At 40.0% G+C, this 22,149-nt stretch overlaps 1 protein-coding gene across 6 annotated transcripts in view; it reads right to left on the reverse strand.

The window, feature by feature from the left end:
• The window catches only part of znf536 (zinc finger protein 536), a 353,575-nt gene that overhangs the window by 324,718 nt on the left and 6,708 nt on the right, over positions 1-22,149 (reverse strand). For all 6 annotated transcript variants that reach the window (XR_007184222.1, XM_048185231.1, XM_048185229.1 and 3 more), the window contains exon 2: positions 16,324-16,505. The gene's annotated coding sequence lies outside the window, so the exon portion shown is untranslated. The remainder of the gene's footprint in view (positions 1-16,323; positions 16,506-22,149) is intronic.

Consider the following 22,149-nt stretch of genomic DNA (forward strand, 5'->3'; position numbering starts at 1 on the left):
CTCTCGACCGCCTCGCCTGTGTCCAATCACGCACCAGTCCCTCGCAATAAAACAAATTAACTGATTAGACATTTTAATTTCAGTTGTCTTTGACCTTGTAGAATATATTACTGATGTCTACATTGGTGGGGTGATAATACTGAGCTTTTTCATAGAAACGGAGCTGCCCTATTTTCACCTTCCGAACGCAAGAGCTGCAAACAGGTTGAAGTACATGAATGCATACAAACACGCACAGACCTCCCCTCCTAATACACAGCCATCCTTTTCTTTTCCCGCTCCGAACACCCCCCTTTCCAGCTCCAGGCGGCCGGCAACGGAAGGGTTAAGCAGGGAATGCATTAACAAAAGAAAATTATAGCGTAAACAGTTCATAAAATCTCACAGCCCCCGATGTCGCGCTAGATCATTAAATTTCTGCAACAATTAGACCTTTTCTCACGGCGGCAAATTGGACCCGTTGCCATGGCAAATCTGAGCCCTTAAGTCATATATCTTTGATTGCGGAAAGGTCAGACGTAGACAGCCTAATAACTCAGGGGGCTGTTTGACAGATTTCATCCGAGCATGATCACATAACAGCACAAAACTATGTCGGCAGTTGTTAAAAGCAGGGAGGGGTCAGGGAGAAGGTTGAGGTTATGGAATGTTTGAGCTTGACTGAGCACAGCCTGATAATGTGCCTGACTGCATTTAAATCCACAGAAACGCCATGCGTCTGTGTGCGTACACCCTCGTTTCAATAGGGGCCGCTTGGATGAGGACGGGTTTCGTTCATCTGTAGTTTTTAGAAGGCAAAGTGCTGTTTGAACGCGACTGAGGCAAGGAAAGGAAGAGAACTGCTGGCAAGCAATGGCAGCCTGTTGAGAATACAATGATTTAGCATGATTTATTTAGATGATGTCGCACACCCCCGATCACACACACATATGGTTGGGGAATTGTGCGGAGCAGCTTAGTGTAAGATGGCATCAAGCTAAAATCTATGAGCTCGACTCACTAATGACCTTGACATGTAAACTTTGAGGGAACAATAAGCTCTCTTTACTCAGCTAACGGCATTTGAGTGTGATTTTAGGAGTAATCCTTAACCCTCCCCTGTAGGCTTTGCTGGCATTTCAGCTGCCTTTCCCACAGGTGCCTGAAAAAGCAGTGACAACAGCGCCATCTGCTGGCCGGACACAGGAACTCGGACGTTACCTTGTGCCATCTTAAAAAAAAAAAAAAAAGAGGTGGATAAAAGATGTTGTGCCTGAGTGTAATTAAGTTTCATTGCACATGTGTGTGTGTGTGTGTTCAAGCAAGAGCCTAGTTGTTGCTTGTCTTTGTGCGTGACTGAAATATACTTTCCTTGTCCCCAGACCTAGATATCAGGGGCCCTTGGGAAAGTGTGACAATGAGAGTGTGCACTTGAGTGAGTTAATGTGAGGGTGGCTCAGCTGGACAGCAGATGTCTACCTCTTAGTCCCCTTCCATCTCTGTCTCCTAGTTTCCACCTCCCTCTGACTCTTTCCTCCTCAATTCTCACCCTTTATCCTCTTTTTCTTCTCAGCCTCTGTAAGTCAACTTTGTGTTGGTGACACAAGGTCATTGGTTAGATTTCCAGGGAACACAAATACTAATAATCAAGAATATCTATATGATTTTATTTATCCAAAACAACATAAAGTGCATTCCAAATGAGTGTTAAAAAAAACAAAAAAAATTAGTTCATACTACTAAATCACAAGATCTGAATTCATTAACGTAATCTGAATTCATTAAAAAAAGGTATGAGGTCAGCAAGATTTTTTTTAAACCAATGATGCATTAAAATAATCAAATGTGACAGTGAATACATTTATAAATGTTACAAAATATTTTTTAAATCCTTTTAAAAAAAAAAAAAAAAATGTATGGTGGTATCCAAATATAATCCAATATTAAGCAGCACAACTGTCTTCAATATTGACAATAATAAGAAATGTTTCTTGAGCAGCAAATCATCATATTAGAATGATTTCTGAAGGATCATGTGACACTGAAGACTGGAGTAACGATGCTGAAAATTCAGCTTTGCCATCAGGAATAAATTACATTTGAATATTGAAATAATATTTCAATTAAAATTATATTTCACAATACTACTTTTTACAGTATTTTGTATCAAATAAATGCAGCTCTTTCAAAAACATTAAAAAAAAATTATCAACCCCAAACTTTTGAACGGTAGCAAACAAACCTAACTTAGCCGGCGTGGAGCTGTTACGCTCATGCAGAACAGAACTTTAAGTCTGGCTCACGACATTAAAAAAAAAATCCCATTTCCCCTCCCCATCATTTTCAGTCTTCTCTCCAATTTCATCTATAATAAAATTGGCATAAAGGCTGGTAATAAATGTAAAAATCGTATGGGTGGACTTAGCATCACCTTTTTTTGAAACCAATTTTATAGTGAAAATCTCTTTTAGCCCTCGCAGGGCAGTCCAGATCACCTTTAAGCTTTCGTTCAAACAGTCAAAATTAAATGTTATTATACAAAGGTCACACATTAATTCCAGTTTCATAGTATTTCTATTCATGACATTGAATAGTTCGCTGGATATCTGTGTCCTCGTAATCAGATATGGACTTCTCATTAAAAACGAAAAGGCTAGTGGCTGCCACAAGATGCCACGGCTTTACTTTAAGACTACATCATGCTTTCCACCAAAGGACATTTCTTCCACAACGCTGTCACTGCTGGCCTGCTCGCCGGGGATTTAAGACACTGATGTCAGCTTTGTGACAGCTGGTTTAAGTGTACAGCTGAGTTTTACAAGACAGGCCCTGTTGTCTGCCCTTAATTAAGGCTGAGAAAATGGCCCTGATTCACAAAAGCATTACACACAAGCAAAAGCTGTTTTGCTGAGCAAAAGGAATATGAAATTATGTGAATGGTTAGGCATCTGACAAGCCCCAATCACTGTTCTTTTAATGGCAATTTAATGATAATTGGATGTAAAAAGTACAAGTACTGAAGGATTTGAGAAGTCAAATGAACTAAAAGAGCACTATGTAATCCTAAAATGAAACTGGAACTACTGACACAAACTGACTCGAGCTGGGAACATATTCACTAGTTCTTCCAGGCACTTATTCCACAAATACTCCATACGGTTACACTTCGAGCAAAAGCAAGCTCACCTCAAGTTAGTATATTAAGAACAAAAGCCAAGCAGATATCAGCCTAAACAGGGGAGCCATGGGTAGGGGGTTAATTAATACAAAGCATTTTTAAAAGAGAGCCCAACACATCCGCACTCAGAAGCAGCGGGGCTCCGCGATAAGCGGCTCATCAAACACACAAGTGGAGCTGTTTCTCAGCTGTTCTGCACCCAGATTAATAGCACCTCAGGTCAGGAGGCCCCCTGCGGTTCCTCAGCACCCCACCGTTCTCTCCAGCCAGATCATTCACTGACGCATTGCCACGGTAGATAATTGGGGCACGTCGCTGCGCTGCACTCCGCTCACCTGTCTGCTTGCAGGTGCGAAGGTGTCAGAACCTCTGGGTAACGTGCAAGCTACTCCGACGGCGAAATCTAACATGCATCCTCTTACACGCTGTAGCGTGCAGCTGAAAGCAGCAGGAGAAGCTTTTGGAAGGTAAAGGTGAATAGAAACCCTACAGCAGGATTAAATGGAGGCTGGAGGGAGGCGAACCATCCTCTTTTTGTCAGCTTCAATGAGGCAACTGGTAACAACCTGTAACCTGTGCCACCCACAGCACTCCTGTTTCTTTTTGGTCTTCAGGGGTCCCACACCTTTTGACCAATGACTTTTCCATTGCTTTTCTAGTCATTTTTATTACTGGATAAACACTTAAAAAAATATTAAAGATGCATTCACAAAAAAAAAAAAAAAAAATTCTAGTCAATTAAGTATTTTACAGTTTGGTGGTTTGTTTATTTTTAATTCATTTTCAATATACTCATAATTTTAAAATATAAACATTTCCATGACTTAAGATTGTACTGGTAATACATTAGATTACAATATGGTTGAATCACATTAAGGTTCAATTGTAATAAGGTTCAACTGTTAACACATTAGATATCATAAACTAGCAATGAATAACAACTTTTCACAGCATATTTTAATCCAGTTCAATTTAATTCATGTTTATTTAATAAATAATATTAATTTATACTTCACTGAAATCAAAACTGGAAAAATTAAAACTTTTACTTAGCAAGAATGCTTCTAGACTACCAAATCAGCATATTAGAATGATTTCTGAAGGGTCATGTGACACTGAAGTAATGGAGTAACTGGAGTAATGATGAAAATTTTGCCAACACAGTAAAAAAAAAAAAAAAAAAGAAAAGAAAAGAAAAGAAAAGAAAAGAAAAGAAAAATATAAAAGAAACAAATAATAATAATTAAAATAAAATACAATAAAATCAAATTAAATAAAAAATAATAATAATTAAATAAAAAGTTATTTCAAATGGTAATATTTTACTGTAATTGTTGCTGTGTTTTTGATCAAATAACTGCAGCTTTGGTGCATAAAAGCATATTTCAACCCAACACCAAAATACATGGTATATAGTGTATGTAGAAATCAACATTAAAATAAATTAATAAATGCTGTAAAAGTATTGCTCATGGTTGCTTGATAAAATCTAATACATTAGTTAAAGGATTATTCCGCTTTTAAATAAACTTTTGTTGATAATTTACTCACCCCTATATCATCCAAGATGTCCATGTCTTTCTTTCTTCAGTCGAAAAGAAATGAAGGTTTTTGATGTAAATGTTCTAGGATTTTTCTCCATATCATTCATTTCAATGGGCACCAAACGGTTGAAGATCCAAATGGCAGTTTCAGTGCAGCTTCAGAGGGCTTTAAACGACACCAGACGATACCAGATGATGAATAAGGGTCTTATCTAGCGAAACGATTGGTCATTTAAAAAAAAAAAAAGTTTTATAAGCACAAATGCTGGCCTTGCTCTTTTCTCCGATGCACATTCGTGACGTCACGTAATACGCAATTACGTTGAAAAGGTCACGGTTGACGTAGGCGGAAGTATCGAGTCAGTGTTTGCATTACAAATGTGCGGAAGGAGGATCGTATATTCAAATGTCTTTGTGTCAGTTTATTGTTTAACCCTTTGAGCGGTACGTTCCCACATATGGGATGTTTATTTCTGTGCCCCTGGGCGTACGGTTCCACATATGGGATTTAGAATGTTCAGCGACGTCACATAACTGCTAGATTCAAACTGTGCTTTCGCGCTCTGGCTGCGAGACGGACGCGCGCTCTCTTGTCATCACAGCTATGCAGTGTTTTCAGCCACATAATGTTTCTTTTAAGGTTTCAGACATTTAAATACGCATAAGCACCATTAAACAATACATTTGGAGTTTATAAATTACACACTGATGTCAGACGTCAGTGGAAGCATCAATAAACAGTGAATTCAAATATAATTTGCCGACATTTATTCATATCAGACACACATAATGGGTCTAAGTAACTATAAAGTTTACTCTCTTATTCTTCCAGTTCACTTATTCTTTCAGTTCACCAGCCACTTACTTGCATATATTTCAGGAGAAACTGATGTATTCACCTGCTGTAAATCAGACTGACAGAACTCTGTGAACTGCAGTGCAAACTACTCGCATCTCGCATTATAGATCAAGATAAAGATCATTTATAAAGGTTTTTAAACAACAAAACACACTCACTCACACATATTTGAGAATCGGAATATCATATAGTTGAAGTCATGTAAGCACGTTTGCGAATATTTTAAATAAAAAAGGAAAAACAAAATAATAGTGATCCATCTCTCATACAGTGTTATTGTGGCTACGTTCAGCGCTCGTGGCACGCACGCGTCGCCATGGAAACAATAAGGGCAAACTCTAAAATAAGGGTCGCCTTAAAAAAAACTCACTCTGGCGGTCAGTTAGAATATTTTAAACTCACGCTTGAAAGGTGTGCGTATCCTGGGTGTTTTAATATTAGAAAGCCTAAAAGAAAATTTTTGTCAGGACAGAAATTTGTGACTTTTCAGAGATTTCCTATACACAATCCTGAGCGAATGAAACTGTGGTTGCTACGCCTACGTCAACCGTGACCTTTTCAACGTAATTGCGTATTACGTGACGTCACGAACGCGCATCGGAGAAAAGAGCAAAGCCAGCATTTGTGCTTATAAAACTTAAACTTTTTAATTTTTTTTTAAATGACCAATCGTTTCGCTAGATAAGACCCTTATCCATCGTCTGGTATCGTCTGGTGTCGTTTAAAGCCCTTTGAAGCTGCACTGAAGCTGCCATTTGGACCTTCAACCGTTTGGTGCCCATTGAAATGAATGATATGGAGAAAAATCCTAGAATGTTTACATCAAAAACCTTAATTTCTTTTCGACTGAAGAAAGAAAGACATGGACATCTTGGATGACATGGGGGTGAGTAAATTATCAGCAAAAGTTTATTTAAAAGTGAACTAATCCTTTAATGTTAAAAAAATTTAACTTATTGCAAAGTGTTAACATTTTATCTATTTTCATGATTTTTCCGAGCATGGAATCTTACAAAATTCCCTGATATTTCAAAGGTTTTCCATGTCAGCAAGCCCTTGAAAAGTCACATCCTGTCTGATTTATTGCACTGCACTTGATAAAAGCCCAGTTAAGTGTGTCAAAACTCATAGTGGAGAGGAGGTGAGAAGGAGAGGAACAGTGGGAATACAAATGGAAGGAAGGCTGGGATTAATTGTCCGAGAAGCGAAATGGCTGCGGTGCAGTTGCTGTGCTTTGAGGGCTGGGGGGGTCTCACTTGTTGTTGGGGTTGAGGTCAGGAGCGGGTCGATTCTAATGGTGTCACCCAGCACGCTCACAATTCCACACTCATTACACCATTCACAATTACTGTTACCTATTTCCCCGAGAGGGCTGGGCCAACCATTATCCAACGACTCAAATGAAGTGGATAATTGTGTCTCTCTGCGGCACATCAGGAAATGGGGGAGAGAGAGAGAGAGAGAGAGAGAGAGTGAGAGAAGATGGAGACAGAGAGGCAGAGGAGGAGGAAAGACAGATGGATCAGGAGGTGTAAGACAGATATCAACAGACAACAAGCCAGTTCAAACAGAAGGAACCCTTGTCACATTTACAAGCACAAAAACCGCATCATTGCAGATCAAGCCATCTAAAGTTGGAACAACTTCACCAATTCATGAGGGAGAGACGCTCCGATTCAAGCTTGCTAATAACACAACCGTCACGATCGACTGATCTGAAAACACTCTGTGCCACTAATGTTTAAGGAGTCAGAAAAGGGAATTCATTCATAGGAAATGACCAAAAATAGAGGCGTCTCTTGAATGCTATATTTATAAGAAATGGAGGCCAACTCTCAGACCGCAATCCTACACAGACTTGTCAAACTGCGTGCCATTACTATCCCTTGTCTTAGCGCACTTGTCATGTAAGACTTGTACTCAAATGAAATATTTATTCTGCATAATAACTTTCAAAGGGGAATAAAGTATGGAATTAATTATTAATCATATGTATATTCAAAGCTTTTCTTTTTTGGGAGCGTTAGATATTCCCAGACAGTCTCAATCTGACGAGAGGCCCCGATTAAGTCTCAGAAAAATATAAGCTGAAAGACGTCAAAATCAGAAAAAAAAAGGAGAGAACCGTAAGCTTTTGCCCCTTGATTTAACTAGTTCACAGGTGTCAGAAACGAGATGTTTTGCAACACAAATTACACGCTTCATTTGGCGGATACTAACTGTGCTCTAGTTCTGTGGAACAAAGTACATTTGCTGTGGAAAAGGAGTCAAGGTCAGGTCATCAGCAGACGTCATAAACTCCCATTAACGGGAGTGAGGAAATAAAGAAGGCCACTGATGAGAGGAAATGCGATCTGAAGCGATAGATATCTCATTTACTGCATTCTGCCCCATTTTGACACAATTTGCTTCAAGCCAGTTAATATGCAAGTTATCCATCTGAGAGGGCGTGAGACAGACCATTTCAGTGTCAATTTACAGCAAAAAAAAGAGAATGTGAGTACCCTCCATTCTTCAGAGCTCTTTAGTCTAATTCAATTGTACCTTTCAATACCTTATGATATGCAGGAAGTGCTTGGCTCACTATATCACATTATGGGAGGATAAAATAGTAAAACGGATTTTTTTTTAAGGCGGCAAGTATGCACTGGGATAAAAGCAGATAAAAAGTCAAGCTTACTTTTGCCTTGTCTGGGGGTTGAAAAGTGGCTATAAGTGCTTTAGCTAGCGCTTAGTGGTAAATGCAAGGCATCCATCATCTAACCTCCTCAAATAGTAATGGGAGAAGTTATTCCTTATTGACTTTATTCAACTCTGCCTGACAGACTATTCATAACCAGCTGTGGACATCACAGGAGCTCAAAAGGAAAAGGTGAAGTTGGATGAAGCAACGTTGCCCCATATTCACAATTCAAAGAAAAATGACAAATAAACAGGTGCATCCCAATTTGCATACTTGTGCACTATTCTGTCAGGACCACCATCATCAAAAATTACTAGCATACAGTTTGGATTGGCAGTATGGTTCTGTTCTGGGCAAGAACTCTCTGCCTATCCATGCAGCCTAGCACTGGATGACAAAAAAGCTTTCTAAAATTCATAAGCTACTGTAGGTGGTTGAGTATATAGTGCATAGTAAAAGTGTATGTAATTTGGGACACAACTAAAATGTTTTTAAAGAGAAATTGTTCTACTAGTCCAGAGGTGAACAAAGTAAGAAACAGAGTATTTACCAGATGGGTTAATTTGGGCGGGTGGTTCCTTGTCACAAAAACAACTAACAAATGGAATGCACAAAAAGGTTTGACGAGCAAAGAGAATTTGAGGTGCAACTTGCAAGACATGCAAGGATTGCACATGGTCAATGCTATAAAGCAAAACAGAAGATGTGCAGCCCCTGTCTCGAGCATCCTGCGTAACAGTAGCATTAAATCAGGGCATTTTAACGCACTGGTTTTATTCCGTGATCTACTAAAAATTAGGTCCAAAAAGTCCAAAACAGAGGAATCCCACAGACCTGCAAATAGTGTATGCATTCATACCAAAGGGATACGAATGGAAATTTGGAGCTGACTTTAAATAATCCTTACCTAAGCTGTCGGCAGGCATATTTCATAGCATTAATATTTACATCGCATCAGAGTCGAAGGACTAAAATCTGAAGATGTGTGCTCGCTCGGACAAATTTAAAATGCATACATAAATAACAAGAGCTGGTAGGAAATCAGGTGACCTACACTTGACATGCATGGAGACTTGTCAAGCATGAAGAACAAGAAATATTTTAAATAAGCTATATGCTGTTTAACACGATAACCAATAGTATTTTTCCAGCAATGTAAACTTATTTTAATTTTAAAACATTTTAAAACAAGGGTGGTTTTTGTTTTGTATGTTCAATATGCATCTGGTTAAAAGCTCAGTCTGTACTGTTATAGTATGTTGCCAGAGTAGTATTTATATGTTATTAATTAAAAATAGCTGTACATTTACAGTGCCATGCAAAAGTTTGGCATCAGAGATTATATTTATTTGAAAGAAATTAATACTTTTATTCAGCAAGGATGCATTAAATTGATCAAAAGTGACAGTAAAGACTTTTGCATTGTTACAAAAACATATATGTATTTTGAATAAATATTGTTCTTTCGAATTTTCTATTCATCAAAGAATCCTGGAAAAAAAGTGCAACAGTTTCCACAAAAATATTAAGCAGCAGACAGTTATATATAAATTTCTATCATGAGAACTCTCTGAAGATTTTAACATGGTAATGGATATGACAATGTTAAAGGGTTAGTTAAATTTTGTCATTAATTACTCACCCTTATGTCGTTCCAAACCCGTAAGACCTTCGTTCATCTTCGGAACACAAATTAAGATATTTTGGATGAAATCCGAGAGCTCTCTGACCCTTCTATAGACAGCAATTTAATTACAACCTTCAATGCCCAGAAAGGTAGTAAAGACATCTTTAAAATAGTTCATGTGACTACAGTGATTCAACCTTAAATTTTATAAGCGACGAGAATACTTTTTGTGTGCAAAAAAACAAACAAAAATAACCACTTTATTCAACAATTTCTTATCTTCACTGTCAGACTCCTATGCTGTTGATGTTGAACACAGTGCAGCGCTTCGGGGTTCTACATCAGAACTAAAGCTGGGCGATATGGCAAAAAAATAAAATCTAGATTTTTTCAGAACGATTGACCGATTCACGATTTAATTTTTTTTAATGTTTAACTAGTCAACTTGAAAACTTAACTACAATATGATTCAAGTAACATCCTCTTTATTAACCATCTGGTTAAAGTTCTATTCAAAGTGCACCACACTTGAAGTGATCAACATGGTGTAAATGTAAAACAAATGACTTGATATTTGTTAAATATCTTTGCAGAAAATATGCATTAAATATGAAGTCAAATTTTGTACAAACTTAACCTTATCTTAAACATATCTTATATACTCAGAAATAATTTAAAATAAGAAAAATGCTTAATATTTCTAAGCCAAAAAGTAAGAGAAATAAATAACACTGTAACAGGCTATTATTAAACAGCAAATGCTTTGTAAATACAGAAAACAGCAGCTTTCAACCTGTCACTATCATGCAAACATGAAATATCAAACATACAGTAGTTCTTTACAGGTTTTTGCATTCCATTGGGCTATTTTTCCTATTGTTTTTATGTTTGGCGGACATGTTTGGGTGTTGCACTATTGTCTCGCGTCTTTTGCAGCGTCTTACTCATGAAACGGCATTCTAAAAATGCGGCAGAGTTTAAAAAAAAAGTTCAACCTGCGTTTAATAACTTTGCTCTTTTCCCATTCCGCTGCCCACGTCTCATTTTTTCAATGCAATAACGCATTTCTGAGAAAAGTGAACAGCCGCTCAAGACTAGTGATGTGTTCTAATGTTCATAGAGCGTCACATAAGAGTGGTTTATTGGGCTAGCCATCATGTGGTCGGATCATTTTCTTCTCTTTAACATGGGGCGTTTACACCAGATGCGACTTGCGCGAATAAATCGCGCTATCCGCGAGTAGTTGAACGCTTGAACGTTTTGAATTTACTCGCTTCATTCGCGTGTGAAATTCACTTCACAACAGACTAGGGCTGGGCGGTATATCGAGTTTGTACAATATACCGATATATTTTTAATATGCTATACAGAATGAGGCGATACCGTTTATATCGGTATACAGTAGTTTTATACGAGCGCATCTGAAAAACAGCGGTGGATGTCGCAGAGTGCTGCTGCCTGCGGGGAAAATGCATAATAATAGCCTAACTCATAACATTAAGATATATAGTTAACACGTAGGCTATAGTTTAAAGCAGCTTGCCCCATCAGATGCTCCGAGTCTGACAGATTAATGAGCTGACAGACACTTGTGCTGTTTAATGCGTTTGTGATGTGTTGTTTTCGTTAGAGCATAACTTACATTTCACAGGTATATTCTCCATCTGTAAATTTTAGAAAGTCATACAAATATTTCCATTTTGCTGTCAGGAGTGGACGAGCCTTCTGCTAGCGAATCTCATTCTCCTCTAAACTTCATAGACTTCCGTGAACGAGCGTCGCCGCGCGCCAGAGCTCAATAGAATGGGATCGCTTAATTCTGACTAAAATATACATTGATAAAATGTTTGTAGTTGAACAATAAATGTGCCATATGTAGAATTTTAAACCTACAAGTAAGTGTATTTTTTATGATAGCAGTAACAAAATATATAAATATATAGCTAGTCTGTGCTTTTGTTTTTATTTTAATTTTTAGTCTACTGAATTTAACTTCTGCTTTAAAAAGCATTATTTTTATTTGTAATGTTACAATGTTAGAATGTAAAGTAACTTTCTCTTTTTTGTACATACTGTAGGCCTATCCACCTTATTCCTACGCCCCATGACGCTTTGCGCAAATTATGGGAGTAACTTCCGTTAAGCTGTAAACATGGCGTTTCTCAAAACCAAGTTCGCTAAGTTCGGACTCGCGTCCTTGGTAGTTAGGACTTGGCAAGTTCGACTCAGGAGAACGAACTCCCGTGGACAGGAGAACACAAGTCCGGTGATTCTGCAAATGGCACAGCAGTGTACTTGAAACGTCACTCAGCTCGCTCTGGCTTCTCCGGTTATCTCTGTATGTATATTTTAGCCAAGAATAAAACGAAATTTGTAATAAAACACCACTCTGCCTCTTTTTCATTTTATTTAAAAAACAAAGAAACACATATTAATAGCCTCAGGCAACAAGTGATATCTGCAATGTCTGCATATATTGAACAAAATGAAATATTAAACAACCTTCGTATACATTTAAAAAATATTAAACATAATACTGTTTGTGCATACTCTGATTATCTTCACTGTAATGAAATGAAATAGGCTATAACATAAAGCACAACCCTGTCTCTTTTTGTTAAATGTCAGTGTGGCGACCAGGGCGGGCGAGAGCCGTGAGGGAACGGCGCGAGGCCGGTGGCGCGAGTGTATGTACCTGGGAGGCGCACCGGCCTTGAGTCCCTCACGGAGGAGCTCCGGGAGCATAAAAGGAGAGCGATACAGTGAAACGAGAGAGGAAGGCCTGGACTTTTGTTATGTTTTATATGTTTGTGTGGCCGGCAACGTCCGCGAGGGTCTGCCGGCATTACTTTCGTTTTGTTCTTTGTTTATTTCTAATTAAAGTTTTGTTGAATGTTCGCCGGTTCCCGCCTCCTTCTCGTATTGACGAACTCTTACATTGGTGCCGAAACCCGGGAAGAAGGAGGCGGGAACCGGCGAACATTCAACAAAACTTTATTAGAAATAAACAAAGAACAAAACGAAAGTAATGCCGGCAACCCTCGCGGACGTCTGCCGGCCACACAAACATAATAAAACATAACATAAAGTCCAGGCCTGGTCCTCTCTCGTCCTTCACTGTAGTCGCTCCTCTTTTATGCTCCCGGGCTCCTCCGTGAGGGACTCAAGGCCGGTGCGCCTCCCAGTGAGCTATAACACTCGCGCACCGGCCTCGCGCCGTTCCCTCACGGCTCTCGCCCGCCCTGGTGCCACATACCCCCATCGCCCCTCGCAGGCCGGGGGGTACTCCCGAGACTGCGCTCTACTCCCCCCGGGCCTGTCTCGGCGGCCGCAGCACCTGGGGGTAAGGACAGACGAGACGAGAGAAAGGAGACGGAAGCAAGGGGAGCGACAGGACGAGAGAGGGGAGAGAGGAAAAAAGAGAAAAAAAAAATTCTTGGTCCGGTTCCCCGAAACTGCCGTTCGGTCCTCAGCCAGCCGGGAGGCTCTTCCTCGCGGTGCCATGCGGTGGCACTGGACGCTCGGTGGACGGCCCATCCTCGACCGCCTCCTGGCGGCCGGCGATGGCTCCTCCGGATGAGGGCAGCCGGCACAGTCCCCCGTTCCCTGCTCCTCCCCTTTTGGCGGACGGCAGCAGGCTCCGGCCCACGGCAAACGGCGGCGACTCCTCCGCTCCCTCTTGGACGGCAGCCACCCCACCTCGTCCCAGGGGCACAGCCTCGAGCTCTCCGTCCCACCTGTCACAGGCTCCAGCACCACCGCCTCGGGCAGCCTCTCGCGGTCTACACACACTCCCGCGCTGCCCGAACTCCGCAGCACCGCGATCCCCCTCAGCAGCGAGGGCTCTTCGACAGCATGTCCCTCCTTCCTCCCGGGTTTCGGCACCAATGTAACGAAGTTCGTCAATACGGGAAGAAGGAGGCGGGAACCGGCGAACTTTCAACAAAACTTTAATTAGAAATAAACAAAGAACAAAACGAAAGTAATGCCGGCAGACCCTCGCGGACGTCTGCCGGCCACACAAACATAATAAAACATAACATAAAGTCCAGGCCTGGTCCTCTCTCGTCCTTCACTGTAGTCGCTCCTCCTTTTATGCTCCCGGAGCTCCTCTGAGGGACTCAAGGCCGGTGCGCCTCCCAGGTGAAGCTCATTAACACTCGCGCCACCGGCCTCGCGCCGTTCCCTCACGGCTCTCGCCCGCCCTGGTCGCCACAGTCAGTTTTAATGATCAATAATAGCCATTATAAAAGGTATAAGAATATACAGTAAGAAATAAAGCAAACTATTCAGTCAAGCGTACAAAATCAGCCATATATAAAGTTATGAAACGTCACGTTGCCCTCAGCCAAAACAGAGCCAGCGGCAAATGTCAGAAGGATTAGCCGAGGTAAGGCTGCTCTCGGCTGGGTACATGAGCGCTGAGCGTCCGGTGATCACCTGGATCTCACAACTCCGACAACGTCAGATTAAATTTTCAGAAAAGTACTATCTTTATCAATAAACCACAAATTTGATCTTTAAATCAGCACATTCTCGCCTGAAAAACTCTTTAAACTACATATCATGACATAATAACAGTAATATGTTTAAATTATGCGGGTTTTCTCCTTTAATATTGAAGCTTGCTGGTTAGTGCGAGATGCATTCTGGGATACCTGGCTGTCTCAAGTCTGCACAAGTCACCTCTCGATGCATCCTCGATAAAAGGGGCGGATCAAGAACACAACCGGGGATTTGAACTGAACTTGGCTAGATGCGAACTTTGAATTGGAACAGTACTTGGACAGCGACTGATGACGTTTCACAAGAACACAAGTACAGACAAGTACGCATATTGAGTAACGGCTATAGTCAGTGAAAGACTCGCTCTATGAACGCAATAATAGGCCTACGTTTTATTTTTTTGTCAAAGAGACAAAAGAAAATAATCACGAGGATAGAAAGCAGCGGTTAAAATGCCAAGCGTTACGTAATTCTCATGATGTCTGAAAATAAAACATGAAAGAAAAATTGACAGCTCATTCAATCAAACTGACGGATAAGCTTTATTTGTAGGGCAACCTTATGATTTGAAACGATTCATTTCAGTCTTTTTGAATGGAAGTTCCCTAAACCGGAAGTGCAACCCATAATTCGGAACGCAGTAGGCTAGTCAGGAATAAGGTGGATTAGTGTGCCATACTACATGGTTACATACACTATATTTGTATTAATAGCTTTCAAAATAAACACTGTTTGTAGGACAACATCAGGCAGGATGTTAAATTAAGATTTTAAAAAAGTAAATACAGATTTTTTTTTGGGGGGGGGGGGGGGGGTGGTTTTGCAGCATCTTTCTCATGAAACAGAATTCTAAAAATGCAGCGGAGTTTAAAAAAAAAACAATTCAACGTGTTTACTAACTTTGCTCTTTTCCCCTTCTGCTGCCACGTCTCATTTTTTCAACGCAATAACGCATTTCTGAGAGAAGTGAACAGCCACTCAAGACTAGTGATGTGTTCTAATGTTCATAGAGCGTCACATAAGAGCGGTTTATTGGGCTCGCCAACATGTGGTCGGATCATTTTCTTCTCTTCAACATGTCTAATGGGGAGTTCACACCAGACGCGACTTGCACGAATAAATCGCACTATTCACGCGTAGTTGGACGCTTGAACATTTTGAAAATCGCCCAGCCCAAGTCAGAACGCTGACTCAGTAATGTATTTGTTCTTGGCGGAATGGATCTGCTACACTGCTGCTTCTGAATTGCTGCTGCTGTTGATTATTGCTGTAGTTTAGATTATTGCTGCTGCAGAGCAAGTACAGGAACTTGCTACTGCCAATACAAACACTGATACGCTGCTGTGCGTATGCAAGACATACTGCTGCCACAAATAGTATATATAAAATTACCCTTAGCAGATCTATACTGGTGGAGCTGGGGAAGGTGGAGGGTTTTAGAGGAACTCTGAAAGTGTGCTACACACAGCTACAGTGAAGGCTAAACAGCCATTTAAATGTTGTGAGCAGCAAGCTCATTAGCTGCAAATGAACCAATCAGCTTGTGCCAAGTAGTTAAAGCTGAGAATATCATCAGTTTGTGTTAAGGACTCATCAGCCTGCACCATCTAGAGTTTCATGATAAAACTAGGCTTTTTTTTTTCTTTTTTTTTCAAAAACATTTTAAAAATCTTACCAACTCCAAACTACTGAATGTAGTATGTTGACATCCTATATGACATAAACTGCCCTAGAATATGTTCCTACAACATGCCGCCTGTACATCCACGAAGAGAAGTACCAGGCTTTGTGTAACATCAGTTAAGCACAACAAGGAAGGCTGAACTCTCCATCTTGTGATACTGGTTATTGGAGATGATGAGCCTCTCACGTCGATGAAAATAGCAACTGCTGCCTCAACCCAATTATGAGCAGAATCTTCCCCGTTTTGTTTTCTTTTTTTCTTACCTTGTGAACAGTAGGTCAGATGGGATCGACCGGGCAGCGGCGTTCAAAACAGACAGCTCGGCCCCTATTTGAGGATCAATAGCAGTTGCTAATGTCTGATCTGTTTCTGTCCATATTCAAATACGACGTGCTGGGATTGTAGCGCACATCGTCTCCTCAAAGTCATGTACGATTAGGCACGCCTGAAAGACACAATGAGAAAGAAACAGTGAGCGAGACAGAAAAGGAAAATACGTTAATTAACGAGGGCCTATCCAAGGTTCTGTGTCTCTGATTCAATACTGAAGGCCTTAACCACATACATTTAAATGAGATCTGTACATATACTGCAATAAAAAGGTAACAGAGAGGGTACTAACTTCCAAATATGAAAAAAAAATTGAATGAGATGAAATGAAACACTGACTAAGAACACATTTTCTAGCTCAGTACATCATGATATAGCTCCAGGCGCTACCTTTTGTCTAAATCTCCACACTGACTTAAACTGCGCATTGTAACACGACACCTCTGATTTCATGCAATATGGAGGATTACTGAATTGAATTGAACGCTCAGCGTTTTTGTTCACATTTCTAAATTAGGATTTTCTGTCTACATAATGACAGAGAAGTCTCTCTTTTTGCCGAATCAATGCCAGCTATTTATATGAACGGTAATCCTTCACTCAGCTCTCATCTGCTAGCGCTGTGATGGTTTAAAGTAATGACTAAAAAACAAAAAAGACACCGAATGAATGGAAATTGGCTTCATTCCACGTAAAATAAGATTTCGCTCGGCATCGGGAGACTTGTACAATGCTGAAGTACAAGGAGTCTGAAATAAAAAAATCAATGTGGGCCAATATACGTGTGTGTGATTGGGGCGAAGGGGGAAAAAGCTGCCCCGCTTTTGTGAAAGTAAAGTGGAAATAGCTTGTAAGGAGATGTTATGGTTATGCTAGCGATTCAAATATCCTCCTTGCTTCTTGACAGAGCGAGTCAGCCTGACAAGTAGGCTATCAGCCAAGAGATCATTAAGCTAAAGGGTTGAAGTGCCATCGCCAATGTGTGGGGGATGCCATGGCAACAAGGGTTCACCCTGCTTGAGAGACAAGATAAAAAACAATGAGAGGCAGGGTGCGGGGCCGTGTAACGATCGGCACTGATCGATGGCTCACTCTTTCTCTCTCTTACTCTGCCTCTGTTCTTCCCTCTTTAGAGATGGAGGGAAAAAGAAAGGGCAGCATCGTTTAGGCTTTGTGGCTAGCAGAGCTTAGGGGGTCCTTAAACACACAAAAATGGGAAAAATGGTGAGGACAGGCACACTGAGAAAATGGCTGACTGTGATGATATCAATCAGTGAGATACTGAAAAGATCCTGAGAGAATCCTTCACACATTTACGCTATTAAAAGTCTAGTTCATCACCATTTACAGTGAATCTTTCCAAACCTGTATGACATTCTTTCTTCTATGGAACACTGAAGAAATGTTCTTCTTTTGTCTATACAATGAAAGTCAGTAGAGTGCAACAGTCAGGTTCCGGAATTAAAAACCTCATTCATATTCTCCATAGGAGAACTGATGTTGAATGATAACTAATAATAAACTTTTAAAGACAGACCTGTTGTGTTCATTGATGGCATTATGCTTTGTTGAAGCCCTCAGTCCTTGTTATTATTTTTTTTTAAATAGCAAAATTCCTGGTGAGAAAAACATTACACATGAAGCCACCAATTAGAAAATGGTAACAAGCAAATCATGCCAAAATAACCCTTTAGCAAGAAAGAATCAAAGCAGCACTGCAAAGGACATAGAGTCAGTTTGCCTATGCTAAATACATTGTTTTGATGTATTTCTCCATTATTTTCAATTAAACTTTGTCATTCACAATACTTCTTTGAATAGTAGTTCTTTGCATTATTAAAGGGTTAGTTCACCCAAAAATGAAAATTCTGTCATTAATTACTCACCCTCATGCTGTTTCACACCCATAAGACCTTCGTTCATCTTCGAAACGTAAATTAAGATATTTTTGTATAAATCCGATGGCTCAATGAGGTCTGCATAGCCAGCAATGACATTTCCTCTCTCAAGATCCATAAAGGTACTAAAAACATATTTAAATCAGTTCATGTGAGTACAGTGGTTCAATATTAATATTATAAAGTGACGAGAATATTTTTGCTGCACCAAAAAAAAAAAAAAAAAAAAAAAAGACTTATATAGTGATGTCCGATTTCAAAACACTGCTTCAGGAAGCTTTGGAGCGTTATGAATCAGCGATCCGAATCATGATTCAACAGAAGATTCATAACGCTCCGAAGCTTCATGAAGCAGTGTTTTGAAATCGGCCATCACTATATAAGTCATTATTTTGTTTTTTTTTTGGTGCACAAAAAATATTCTCGTCGCTTTTTATTAATTTTGAACCACTGTACTCACATGAACTGATTTAAATATGTTTTTAGTACCTTTATGGATCTTGAGAGAGGAAATGTTATTGCTCCCTATGCAGGCCTCATTGAGCCATCGGATTTCAACAAAAATATCTCAATTTACGTTCCGAAGATTAACGAAGGTCTTATGGGTGTGGAATAGCATGAGGGTAAGTAATAAATGACAGAATTTTCATTTTAAGGTGAACTATCCCTTTAAAGCTGTTAAGTAACCAGTCGTGTACCTTTGTCCTTTTGCCTGATTTTTAAATACCTTTATGCTTCAAATCAAAGTTTGGAATGTTGTGACTCACAACTCTTAAACTAAGATTTTTACTTTTACTTTTTTTTCTTTCTTTTTTTATCCCTTTGGGAAAAATACTTTCTATGGAATCCAGTGGAGTTGTTTTGGACCCCATTTTCATGGTATAAGCACAGATAGTTGAAACTTGAAACAGCTCTTCAAAATATCTTCTTCGACAGAAGAAAGGAAGTCATACAGGTTTGGAACGACATGAGGATGAGTAAATGATGACCGAATTTTAATTTTAGGGCAAACTGTCCCTTTATGTTCTCCAGAATGAAGAAGACATCTGCAGGGCTTTCGCTTCAGGACAACCGAGCAAGCGTCTCCAACCGTTCTGCCACATGAGCACAACAAATGACGTCAGACACAATCAGGCTCTCTGTAGCTGGTAGAGGCTCCTTGAGACAAGTGATAAGCACCTGCTAACCGAACACCCCCCTAAACGTCTCTCTGGGCGCGCTCGCTTACTAGCAACATGTCCTGATCAATCCAGTGAAAGAAATCTGTCAGGAAATCTTTAGCATTAGGTCTGCCTCCTGAATGAGGATCAGGCCCTTTCAGCGGGGCAGGGTGCGGATGGGTCTTAGGAATCTTCCTTTCCGCATCTCTGAGTGTCAATACGGATTATGAGCATAGCTTTTATCTTCTCAAGCGCACAGACTATTTACTCATTTAAATGGATGAATAAGTGTTTTCCCCCCTTCTTCGATAAATAAAAAAATAAAGCGATTTTGAATACATTCAAATCCTGCTCCAAATTCAAATTCGGCTCCCTTATGCATCCTTTGAGATCTAATCTGTCTTTTTAATCCACACAATTCACTGAGGGCAATTTTTTAACATACTTCCTTAAGACCTGAACGGATCAACACAGTCTAGCTATTGTCAGTGGCAAAGCACCTTTCTTCACAACTTAAGACCAACAATTCGCTCGAAGAGTGACTGCTTGCCAGCACATGCAAAGCAGGTGAGTTTAAGAAGTGTTTTCAGCAAAACGCCTGAGCAACAGAATCATAAAGAACTTTATTTACTGCTATTTCAATGGCTACAAAAATAGGCCTTTATATCACCATGCCATCAACATGAAAAAGAGCCAATAAAACCTGTGAAGAAGCGCCACAACGACGAACAAATAAAAGCAAATTTTGACATTTCGCATTCAGCACATCTCTTTATAGGTCAGAAGCAACCCTGGCTGACCCTGCATTGTTTCTAAATGCCATTTTGTAAAAGAGGATCTCAGGAATTAATTAATGCATGGGTAGCTGCCACTGTCAAGAGGCACGCATTAAAATCAATGATTAATAAATTCAAAACACACAACAAACTCAGAGGGGAGATGAAACTAGTATTGTGTTCCCCAGGAAGCGGCCCCAGTGCGGGTCCTCCCACCAGCGAGGCGGCCACTCAGATGCCTAATGGAAAGTCGCCGATGCCAGCTGTGTGCCTGTGAATAAAATCACTTTAATTAAAGGCATTACAATGAACAGAGAATACACGCGGCAGAGTCGACAGGAAACGGCCCTCACACTTGACACACACACACAGCGGCATAATACCTAAAAGGAACAGAGGTCCCAGATGATCTAAACACAAATAAAACGAAAAGCCTGCAGCTTCTTTCTGAGGCTATCAAGCATAACAATTACAGTAAAACATACATAATTACATTACACAGATCTTTCCTGATGTTCTTTATTATCAGGTAATCTGGGGTGGGAAGCCTTTGCGTTCTTATGAAATTTAATTGCCGTTCAGACATCAGATCATTTATTTTCAGACTTCCACAGACCACGCAAATCTTTTTACTCTAAACGCTTAAGCATAAAAAGAAATCAGCATAAGGATGCTGAACACCGAACCGCAAATTTGTTCATTCTGCGGCAGAAAGATTTTCAATTGTCTGTATACTTTTGAAATATCATGCTGTCTTGCAAGCAAACAAAACAGCAAAATTACTGTCCACCCCCATAGAACAGACGAAGGGTTCCTCTTAATCTGATATACAACAAAGATGAGCCCTGATTATATTCACCCTCCTCTTCTTGTTTTAAATAGACTGGGAACAGTGCCCAGAGACAGCTGGAGTAAGCTCAGCCCAGCTGATGCCGGATCAGTGGAGCAGTTTGTCTATTCAACCATAAGGGGGCGGCAAACACAAACTCACCCGGACATATGCAATTCATTCACAAGCAAATAACATGCAAATGAAGAAATGTGACACAACACATACATAACTCTCCTCTGTATTCAATAGAGAAGGACTGCACATGTTTAAAAACAGGCTTAACAGTTGTTCTCTGGCTCATAAGCTTCACAAGAATGTGCCATTGTTTAGAGGAAAAATAGAGACTTGAGAACAAATGTGGAAATGCATATGAAACAAAGTTGATCTTGACAGAGTAAAGAAGACAACATAATTGGTTCTAGTGACTAACAAAACATCATTTCCAGATTATATTTGACCATTTTATCACAAACTCCTCTACATCTCCTCAGTCCGTGGGTGTATTTTCTGTACTGAACAGGAGGGGGCATATTGGAGGGAGGGGGCAGGCAAAATCAAACAAGCATAAAGCAAAACAGACTTTAACCATTTAGCAGGGCCACTGCTGGCCAAATGGGTGCCCTGAGCAGAACTGTATTGTTGTAAAAACATTTAAAGATACAAATAAAACAATGCTATATATTTTTTTCAGATAGGTCTAATAGTAGCAAGTAAAAATACCACAGAAATTGAATATAAAATTCAACAACAAAAAATCAAATATAAAATAACTCTGCATAATCATAACTGTATAAATTAAATATAGATTAATCTTTAAAGCTTTTCTTTTGCTGTTTGATTATCATTCATAATACAGACAGCCAATCAGGCCCGTCGCCAAGGGGGGGCATTAGGGGGCAGTGCCCTCCCAGATGACACACTGTGCCCCCCTAATCTTATGGTCGTTCAGCAAATTTACGATTGAAAGCAAAAACCTTATCTCTGTGGATTTGGCCATTCACGTATTCCATAACGAAATGTCTTCAGCAGCATTTATCTCACAGGAACACTATCTCTACAACAGTATCTTTAAATAACACATTATCCGAGATCG

The sequence above is a fragment of the Megalobrama amblycephala genome, linkage group LG3 (genome assembly GCF_018812025.1).
Source record: "Megalobrama amblycephala isolate DHTTF-2021 linkage group LG3, ASM1881202v1, whole genome shotgun sequence".
Lineage (NCBI taxonomy): Eukaryota > Metazoa > Chordata > Actinopteri > Cypriniformes > Xenocyprididae > Megalobrama > Megalobrama amblycephala.